Here is an 11,911-nt window from a genome sequence, read left to right as displayed (position 1 = left end):
TGGTGTACCTATCCCTCATATGGTTACATTCATTGAATTAGGGATGAAATGTATATGCACATGTCAGTTCTTTGAGCGTGTTGGAATCTCTTGTTCACATATGCTTAAAGTATTCAACATGGAATCCCTTGTTCACGTATGCTTAAAGTCAAATTTGAAAAAAAATCAGTTCTTAGTCCAAATTGCAAGATTTGGCATAGTTACAAAGCAAATCCATATTATGAGTGACAAGCTTGCCAAGTAGAAATGCAACAATTTCACAAGCTAGAAATAAGTAAACATACCTCAATGCAGTGACTGCATTCACAGGTAAAGTTCTGAGGCTTTGGTTGGCAGCCTTCAAGACCATTGTGAATGCAATAGTCACAGGCAAGCTTCATATGAATACCTTTAGTACAGGGTGTCCACAATTTGAACAATGAGAAACTCTTTTCTTGGTTGGGCTAACAGCTGAATTAGACTCCCCTAAGTCTTCCAATAGCTTGGCATCGTATAAATGATGTGATAATGTCAATAACATCCATCAGTGATAGTTTTTTAATACAATTGCTGCCAGGTACTTCAAATCATTTTGATCAAGAGCACATTCCTTCATTTGCTAAGAGGAATGATACAAGAAAATATATAAAAAGGGAAAAAGGTGTCATATGATTACATAGCGGCTTTTTATTTTATATTTTTTCAATCATTGATCCTGGCAAATGATTAAAAATCCCTTAAATAAAAAAAAGTAAACCCGATCCCTGGAATTCCTTGCATATCATGGTCATTCCCAACTAGCAATGCTATGGCTATTATTTCTTTCCTCTTCATTCCCAACTAGCATTGCTATACCCTATGTAGATCAGTGCCATACAACTCAACATTGATATTTGAGTTTGTTTCACTGAAATAGATCAGTGTTGCTACAATTGTTTTTGCCATAGAGATGTAATTTTCACATGTCTACCTAACCTGCATATGCTTGGGGTGAATCCCAGTGCCTAGTGATCTGAATCTATTAGTGTCACATACAAAGATGCTGATAAAAATCACGCATTCAATAGCAATAAGAGAGAAAGAAGATTACAAAGATGCAGATTCAAAGCCAAGCTTATGTCAAAAAGGACAAGGGAAATAAACAATGCCTTTTGTGTTCTTAGTCTACATATGTGGGTGCACACACATGCACAAAATGTTTTACGTCCCAATTACATTGAATAGGAGGACGGTTTCTAGCTCAAGAGAGATACATCTTCGATACACACCAGAATAATGAAATGCACTTTAATGATTGATTTACATAAATTGAATGCTCATACTAAACTCACGCGGATATTATACTGCCTAAGAACTTGATAGCTGAAGCCTAAATGAATATCTATCGCATAGACTTAATCCAAAATGTCGATGTCATTCATGGGAGAGAAAAAGGAGAGCAAGGTAGAAGATAGCTTTCCATTAGCATTGGTTTGGGGAGCAAACACCAACCAAATACTAGTTTATGCAACAAAATTTTGATTGGAGCACCTCCATAAAGGTTAAACACTACTAAGAACAGTAGGACTTTTGATCAAGCTTCTTAACTGCGAAAGGAAAAAGAAAAAATTATTGCTAGACTAGACAGACAATAAGGTGAGCTCTATTCATTTGCTACAGTTGAAACTTGAATTATTTAATGGGACATTAGAAAATAGAGTATAGTTAATCAATCAAAAATAATGAAGGTCAGATGACAACCTTGACCAATTTTCCATACAAACATGAAAATAAACTCTGCACGATAAACGTTTAATTGAAGGTCCCAAACAACTTCAATGGTATAATGTACTAGATGTAACTTCATCGTCATGTTTCGAAAATGAACTCAAATTATTGATTATCAAAAAGGAATCCAAGGAAAAAAAAAAGAAAAACTTACTCCATTTTATTTCTATGAACTCAATGTTTAGATTTTAGAGAATGAGATTATTTTCAGGAAACAATTCTAAGTGTAAAATCTAAGATAGTGACAGCTAAAAAGAATAAGTCATTCTTACTCCATTTCAAATGAATGCACAATGCCCTAAAAAATTTTCTCTCTCCCATATGTATCCTTTTAAGCATTTCCTATGTTGATTTATTGAGTAAAATGTTTTTTCTACTCACTGATTTTCCATCTAGCACTGTGAAACAAATAGCTTCATTTACAAATTCTATTTTGAGATCTAATAACAAACTTTGGCATTATTTTAGTGATTTATTAGGAAAAAAATGTGGGGTTTCATTGATACTCTTCAATTGGAATCTACTAAAAAAAATTGAGTTGGTTTTTTAAAAAAGATGGGTTTTAAACTTGATTTGGGGTTGGAGTTTATTCAAAGATTGTGGCTTCATTCGAACAAAAAAAATCATACAAATGAGGATACAATCTAGAGGTCACTCACCCGATTGATGCCGAAGAACTTTGCTGGTGTGGGTGGCGTATGTTGCTGCCATAAGCTTCACTGAGATAAGAGAGGGCGACCGAGAGGAGACTGCAAAGAGGAGAAAGCGTGCGAGAGAGATGCGAGCTTTGCAGAGCAGAAGAGAGGGCGTGACAGAGAGGCGACCTTTTTGCATAGCAGAAGAGAGGATGTTCACTGAGTTCACAGAGCTTCGCATGGGAGGGAGGGTACTCATTGAAACTATGTGAGGTTTGAAGCTTTTTGAGGCCATCACGGCCTTTCATTTCTTTAAAATTAAATGGACGGTGGAATGGGAGCCGTCAGATCTTCATCATGTGATTCAGAATGCACATCACTATTTTAATTTTACATTTTTTTTATATAAATCTGATTGATATAAAATTTTGGGTGCATATACCTAACACTATTGTACACCATATAAAAATATAAAAAAAATATTTTCAATAATTTAAAATGATCAAAATACCCCCTTCATTTGTCAAGGGTATTTCGATCATTTTATATTCTAAGAAATATTTTTTATATATTTATTTTTTCTGCTCCCTATGATTTAGTACACATGTCCAAAACTTCATTATGATCCAATTTATAGAAAAATAATTAAAATTAAAACAGTGATATACATTTTGAACCTTATGATGAAGATCTGACAATTTCCATTCCACCTATAGCACTATTCATTATAGCTAGTCAGCTATTGTTAGCTTTTTTCATATATATATATATAGGATTGTATAGAATTAGACCATTTACCTTTGGTACAGGGATGTCATAATTACATACAACTATCCAATTTCAATCTAATAGCTTTGATGTGCCATAAAGTTCGAGATAATTTCTTTCGAACTTTGAGCTTGGTCAATGAAATAAATGTAACCACCCAACTTCACATCCAATGGTCAAAATTAATTGTGACCACCTTGTACCAAAGGTAAATGGTCTCATTTATATATATATATATATATATATATATATATATATATATATGGAAAAGTTCATATAGAGCCGAGGCTCTAAACAATCAAATTTAAGCATACCTAAAAAATTTCACTAGACGAAGTTGTTTTGATGCCCAAATATCTTCAAATTGATCATCTCGACATCAAGATGCATGGACATGAGAAAAAAAATGGATTTCAAGTTTTGGAAATAGTGCATTTTAGAATGCATTTTTTGACCATCAATTTTCAAGTTTTCATAGATCTGTCGATCTACACTATTTTTTAAGCTTTAAAATTTATAAGTAAAAATAAAAATAAAAATATATTTTAAGGCTATCACAAAGATTTCCAGAGTTGAAACTACATTTCTGGACACTATTTGAAGATAGGCTCTAATTTAATTGTTTAGAGCCTAGGCTCTATACAAAATGAAGCCTATATATATATATATATATATGGAAAATACTGAGATTAGCCCACTAGCTCATATGAACATATGAGCCCAATCACCCAGATTGAATCTGGGCCGATCTAACGGTCACAACCTCATTTCGTATTTAATTTTAATTTTTTTTATAAATATAGAAATTTTATACATGTATTCTTCTCATCATGACGCACCTAATAAAAATATTTTAAATACAATTCACAAAAAATAAATTGATTAAAATACCCCCGAAACATTTCAGGGGTATTTTGGTCAATTTATTTCTAGAAAATTATTTTTTTGATATTTTGATTAGATTATCTTATTTTTTAAGAAGACAAGTCTAAAATTTCAAATTATTTAGATTTGTAGAAAAAAATAAAATTCAAATACAAAATGAGGTCATGACCGTCAAATCGGTCTCCAGATTCAATCTAGCTGTTGGGTTCATATGAACACATATGTTCATATGAGCTAGTGGGCTAATCTCAGCATTTTCAAAGGTATTTTGGTCAATTTATTTCTTACAAATTATTTTTTTGATAGTTTTATTAGATTATCTTATTTTTTAAGAATACACACCTGAAATTTCAAACTATTTGGATTTGTAGAAAAAAAATTAAAATTCAAATACAAAATGAGGTCGTGACCATTAGATCGGTCCATATTTATTCTGGGCCGTTGAGCTCATATGAACATATATGTTCATATGAGCTAATGGGCTAATCTCAACATTTTCCTATATATATAGGCAGGGGGAAGACATCAGGTCAATCCACTAACAGATGAAATAGTATAAGGCCAACGGCCCAAATTAAATCTCGATTGATCTAATGATGACAAATATATTTCGTATTTGAATTTTAATATATTTTTCTACAAATCTAAATCACTTGAAATTTGTAGTTTTAACTCTTTTCATTAAGGCACACCTAATAAAAATAATTAAAAAATATTTTTTAAAAATAATTTGATCAAAATACCCATGAAAGTTGGAGTATTTTGTTCAATTTAGTTTTTTGAAAATTATTTTTTAATATTTTTATTAGATTCACCTATTTTTCAATAGTAGATGCTCAAAATTTCAAATGAACTGGATTTGTAACAAAAAAAATTAAAATTTAAATATGAATATAATTGTGACCATTGGATCGGCCCAAATTCAATATGGGACGTTGGGCGACTAGTGGGCTGAACTCTAACTCTCTCATATATAATATATTCATAATTGAGTTCTCTATGTACTATAAAATAATAATGTCTCAACAATCAACAGAGACAGTCCAATTTTTGAAATCGGGATCTAAGTGACAAAAAAACTCAAAATTCAAATCTTTTTTTTTTAAAAATTATCATCATATAATTCTTAAGTGGTTCCCAAAATTTCAAACAAAAGGATCCTCCCAAGTAGGTATTTCTACTAAAGTACTAGATGAATAGTACGCTCACCGAGGAGTTCACTAGTAATGCTCTGAATTGGATAATCTGAAGGAAAAAATTTATATGAGGTTGCATTCTGCATAATTAAAGGTGCACCTTAAAAACCCATCATAAAAGGTTGTTTGATGTTGGAAAAGGTTCTAATTGATCATATTGAGATCGAAAAGAAAAAAAGATTTCGAATCCTAAAAATAGTGAATCTTGTAATACATTTTTTTAGACCATCCATTTTCAAGATTTTCAAATGTTTATAGATCTACTTGATTTGAATCATTTTTAGAGTTTAAAATTTTGTAATTAGAGATGAAAATAGATTATCAAGCCATCTTAAAAAAAAATTTACATCAAAACTATATTCACAATAAAATTGGGAAAATTGGGAGGTGCGCTTAATTTGATTGTTTAAGTCTTAATATCTTAACCAATGGTTTAAAAAGCGGATCGGTGACCCTGATCGGGCACCTCAAAAACTGATCCGAATCGACGATCCAGATCGAGAATCGGGTGAATCGATCAGAATAAAGCTTCAAAAAAATCCAAAAAAATTATTAAAAATCATTATAAATATTGTTTTTTAGGAATTCAATAAGAAATGAAAGTACTCCATTAAGAATTTTCATGTTTTTACATGAATATGCGAATATTGATATGTTCTTTCCCTGCATGAACTACTATTCAGCATTTAATTTACATCACGCAAAACCAATGGTTTAAAAATCGAATCGGTGACCCAGATCGAGCACCTCAAAAACAGATCCGGATCACCGATCCGGATCGAGAATCTGGTGAATCGGTCAGAATAAAGCTTCAAAAAAATCCAAAAAAATTATTAAAATTCATTATAAATATTTTTTTTTAGGAATTCAATAAGAAATGATGGTACTTCATTAAGAACTTTCATGTTTTTGCATGAATATGCGAATATTGATATGTTCTTTCCCTGCATGAACTATTATTCAGCATTTAATTTACATCACACAAAAGGATAAACATAGAATTATCATGGATTAAGTATATCAACATACATGGACTACAATAAAGCATACAATTAGTAACATACGATCTAAAAATAAAATGACAGACGACGTTATTGTTCTTCTTGGTCACGCTGGTGCCATTGATTGAATTCGTTTGACAATTCATTGATTCGATCTAAAAACGAATCATCGATATTAGCAGGCGTCTGACTATACCCAAATCCCTGAGTGTTAGTGTTTTGTTGTGTTCCCAATCCAAAATCCCCGAAGCTTGTCCATCCTTCATGCTCACCTACACTGTCGTGCTCATCCCTACACTGTTGCTGTTGGGACTCGATATGTGAATAATATGGCTGGGATAGGGTGGCCTCAGAATCATCGTCTCTCTCATTTTCTCTTAGACCCTCTTCCCACGCTCCCTCACTTGGTGCAATATCACCGTCATCTTCGACAAATTGTGGATACGTTGGCTGGCTGCTTCCTCTTTCATGCTGCTCATCACCTTCTTCAAGATCTTCCTCACCGATATCCTCAAGGAACGCTCTCTTGTGCAATACTGGCTCCTCCTCTTCTACTACCCATTGGTCTGCTGTGTCTGTGAAAAATATTGTGTCTAAGTCTCTCGGCCCATAGTCTTCAAGCTTCCTTCTTATTTGTCGCTCTCGGAGGTTTAAGTTGTAATGAACGTAGACTAGTTTATGAAGCTTCTCCGAAGCGAGTCGATTCCTCCTAATAGTGAGCAACCATTGGAACGTATTTCAGTTGTGCTCAGCCAGTAGCAGAACATGTCTGGGAGAACACCTTGATTGCTATCTTCTTTAGGTGAGATGCATCAGTACCATATATCTCCCACCATTCAACTGGATTAAAATTCAAGAAACATTGTAAGGGCAAGAACAATTCATAAGATTAAATATATAAATGAATAAAATATTAGCAAGGGGATAACCTGGATCCATCATAGTTTGAGAATTCTTGGCAAGTCTAGTTCCGAAGGATCCTATAGCATCCCTATACATAGCAAGCTAAAACAAATATATTACGTTTTAGTGCATTATTCCTCACAAATATAACAACTCAATGAAGTTCTTACCCAAACATTAAATAATACCTCTTGTATTACTACTACTTGGTTTCGATGGCTTCTCTCCAACCTTGCAATAATGTATCGGATATTCAGCATCCACCATTCTTAACACCGTGACCAAAGGGGCAGTGACCTCTACAACACTGGAACATCGATACCAGAACTGTCTATATGAGACTATGTTGTCCACTTTTATACCGGTACTGGACTTCGAGAGGCGATCATTTAACCACTCTTCACAGGTAAACAATCTCTTTAATGCACATTCAGATTCTCGAATGGAGTCCACAGCTAAGTAATCGGTCGCAAAGCGGGTTATGGCAGGCCTGATTATCTCTTTTTCTTAGAGTGTTCTCTAAACAGAAATAAAATTTTAGAGTGGTTGTATATAAATCTCAACACCAACCTTGCTTCCTTTAGAGTCCTTCACAATTTTGATCTCACCGATCTCCTCTAACATAAGATCGATGCTGTGTGCAGCACACGAGGGTCCATACTAGATGCTTCCTCTTATCCATCAACTTGCTGCCCGCAGAAACACATGCACGCGCATTGTCCGTAATAAACTAGACTATATGCTTATCTCCCACCTCCTCCACTATCTGATCATATAGTCGTACGTAGAAGTTTGCATCCTTCTTCGTCCCTGATATTTCTTTGCTAGACAAAAAAGCTGTACCTTTTGGGGAATAGGCCAAGAAGTTTAAAAACTCCTTTTTGCTAACTTTATTCAACCAACCATCACTTATGAGAGTAATGCCTATCCTTGGCCAACTTTGTTTATATTCTTCAATCCACTTTATAACTTCATCCACCTCTTCATCTAATATTGGTCCACTGAGCTCATATGCCGTCGAAGGTTTTACCCCGGGCCCGACTCTCTGGATTGCACTGACCATAGGTGGAAACTATGGGATATTAGCTGCATCAAAGGGAATCCCTTTATCTTAGAACCATTACCAACATATCTCCTCAACATGTTTCTTGTACCATACCTTTTAGGGTCATCTGTTGTGACTTAGGCTTTGAGAGAAATGGGTCTTTACGACCATTACCTGCAATACTGACACTCCTAGGTAACCTAGAAATAATTCCTTCAACATCTGATTCTCCTTGATACATATTGCCACCAACCCCTCCATACATATTTGAGCTGGGCCTGCCATACATGCTCGAGCTAGGCCCGCCATGCATGTTTGAGCTAGGACCACAATGCATGTCTGAGCTAGACCCACCGGGTATTCTAAACCCACGTTCCCTCTAATATTGTTCATGTAAACTCAATCTTGTGGCCATGTCCAACTCATTATTATATTATTCTTCTAAGTCATTATTATATTGCTCTTATGTATTCCTGCTTGATGGTGTATATAAACTAGCTATCTCCTCATTCATCCTATGTTTGGCAATTTTTTACCTTTGTTAGCATTAAGAATTGCCGCCATCTGTTTTTTTACATTACTAGGGATACTAGTGCATGCAGAAACATCTCCCTTAACCCCTGCCAAGTGTTGCTTGAACCTATGTACCCCACTACTTATCACTCTTTGACAGCAATTACAAATAATTTTGTCTTTTTTGTTGGGATCAAGTCTGACCCCATGTTGCCATGCAGGGTCTTCTGCAGATCTTGACATGATTCAACTGTTTTAAGATGTAAAAAGTATAAAATTAACCTGACAGTTCAACAAGAAAAATAATCACCATGTGTAGTGATAATATGTTGGGGTAGTTCATGTAATCATATTTGTTGTTACTTGTTATTGCAAAATACCTCTATTGACAATAATATTTTCGTACATATCAATTACAAACATTCAGGATAATATAATACAAAATAAAGCTCCAAACATGACTACAACTCAAATATCAAGAACATATATTTTTTGCATTAAAAAATTAATAATAAAAACAATTCTTCACAGAGCCAGCTAACATCAATCATTCCAACTAAAAAATGCATTAACAACAGATAAAAAAAGTACAGTTTGGCATTAAAAATATAATAACATGCATTTTTTTACATAAATAATCTATCAACATACAATTTTTTCAATAAAAACTTTAACAATAAAAATTTAAAATACGGTTTAATACCTCATGATAATTAAAACCTTGTCACAATTTTCACATCTTTTTGGAAAAACATCATTTTTCAAAAAATTCGATCATGAAAAAAAAAAAGTACAGCAAACTCAAACAATAAAAATTAAAAATTGGGTTTAATACATCATGATAATCAAAACCTTATCACGATTTTCACATCTTTTCGAAAAATCATCATTTTTCATAAAATTCGATCATGGAAAAAAAAAAAAAAAAAAAAAAGTATGGCAAACTCAAACAATAAAAATAAAAAATTGGGTTTAATACATCATGATAATCAAAACCTTATCACGATTTTCACATCTTTTCGGAAAATCATCATTTTTCAAAAAATTCGATCATTGATAAAAAGAAATTAAAAAAAAAAAGTATAGCAAATTGTCTAAAAATTCGATCAAGGATTACAAAAAAAAATTCGATCATGGATTAAAAAAAAAAATCACAAATTTTCAAAAAATTCAATCATGGATTACAAAAAATTCAATCATGGATTACAAAAAATTCGATCATGGATTACAAAAAATTCGATCATGGATTACATAAAATTCGATCATGGATTACAAAAAACAAAAAAAACAAAAAATTCGATCGTGGATTACAAAAAAAGAAAAAAACAATTCGATCATGGATTACAAAAAATTCGATCATGGATTACAAAAAACTCTATCATGGGTTACAAAAAAAACAAAAAACAAAAAATTCGATCATGGATTACAAAAAAAAAAAATAAACATTTCAATCATGGATTACACAAAAAAAAAAAACAAACATTTCAATCATGGATTACAAAAAATTCAATCATGGATTACAAAAAATTCTATCATGGGTTACACAAAAAAAAAAACAAAAAAATTCGATCATAAATTATAAAAAAAAAAAAAAAGCATTTCGATCATGGATTATAAAAAATTCGATCGTGGATTACAAAAAATTCTATCATGCGTTACAAAAAAAAAAAAAATTCGATCATGGATTACAAAAAAAAAAAAAAAAAAAAGAAAAAAAAAAAAGCATTCGATTATGGATTACAAAAAAATAGATCAAGTATTACAAAAAATTCGATCATGGATTACAAAAAAAAAAAAAAAAAACAAATTCCGTTCTTCACAGGGCCATCTTACATAAGCCATTTTAACTAAAAAACCCACCTCTAAGCGAATAAATTACATCCAATTTAGTATATTTTCTGATAAACAACAATATAAGGAATCAATACCCGAAATTTTGAACACATTATCATCAATAAATCAAATCAAATCGATTTAATTGAGCAAAAAAAAAAACGCAGTTCTCTTCTTCACAAACAGTCATTGAATCTAAAAAATGAAGCTCAAATTGAATAAATCAGATCAAATTGAATACATCTAATTATAATCAACACTATAACGATTAAAAATGCTAGAAATCTAACACATTATTTATAATATATCATGAACAAAAAATCAAAAGGAGGAAAAAAAAAAAAAAAACAGCAGAAATTTGTTTCCACAGACATCTCTGTGTTCATCTAAAAATTCATGCTGTAATTGACCAAATTACATAAAATTGAATATGTTAAATCATAATAGATACAATAAAGATTAAAAACCCTACAAATTGAACTCATTATCTTCAAAATATGCAGTGAAATTAATCATATGCCGGAAAAAAAGAAAAACCCAAACTTCTTACCTGGTTTTGTGAACCGGATCCTTTAATCTCCAAATAACTCTGTTTTTCTCAACGATTATCACAAATTCATAACAGAAGGTTTTGATGAACAACTTTACGATCAAAATGCCTACAAATTTTGACAGATTCATGCCCTATTTAGCATGAAACACAAAGAAAGGCGGAAACTCTAAAAATGCAGGTTTCGTGATCCAAAAACACAAAATTTCTCAACCATTTAATCCGTGTAAAAGCTGAATAAAGTTGTTTAAAGCCTACAAATTAGATCACATGCCAAAAAAAAACAAGAAAAATGATCAAAAAATGATAAATTTCGAAGAATCCCGTGAAGAACACTGTGCAGCCCGTATTCTTCACGGGACTCGCCGATTCCGTACAGTGAATCGGCGAGTCACTGTGTAAAATCGTCTTGTTCTCTCTAGAACCGGACGATTCCCGATTTTTTTAGCAGTTCGAACCGTCATGGTCGATTCTCGAATCAAACCGAACGAGTCCGATTCGACTCGACGTTTTTTTAAACACTTATCTTAACTAACGATTTTGTACGGCTATTTGACAACTCTAAAAGGCGATCTCCGCTTTTCTAAAGGGCGTACCCATTCTTACACACGCAATGTCATCCCCATGGAACAAGTGCAAAACCCTATTTTCTGAAGGGGGTACTCATTCCTACACATGCAATGCAATCCCCATGGAACAAGTGCATTTTAAACCCAAGGAAGTTGTCTCGGGACTCGTTCCTACACCTGCAATGCAATCCCCATGAAAGAAGCACAAAACCGAAGGAAGTTGTTTCGGGAAGATAAAGTGAAGGACAGAGTTTTGCATAGCTTGTA

The 11,911-nt window shown here is 32.7% G+C and overlaps 1 long non-coding RNA gene across 1 annotated transcript; it reads right to left on the bottom strand.

Moving 5' to 3' along the window:
* Positions 1–6,201: 6,201 nt before the first annotated feature.
* Positions 6,202–10,161, bottom strand: LOC148783779 (uncharacterized). Its single transcript, XR_016046507.1, has 2 exons — positions 7,161–10,161; positions 6,202–7,071 (listed from the first exon to the last, which is right to left on the bottom strand). It is a non-coding gene; the product is annotated as an uncharacterized LOC148783779 (long non-coding RNA).
* Positions 10,162–11,911: the final 1,750 nt, after the last annotated feature.

Source organism: Amborella trichopoda, chromosome 1, assembly GCF_054954075.1.
Source record: "Amborella trichopoda isolate Santa Cruz 75 chromosome 1, AtrichopodaSantaCruz75HAP2 v2.0, whole genome shotgun sequence".
Lineage (NCBI taxonomy): Eukaryota > Viridiplantae > Streptophyta > Magnoliopsida > Amborellales > Amborellaceae > Amborella > Amborella trichopoda.
This window is presented reverse-complemented; position numbering and strand designations above follow the sequence as displayed.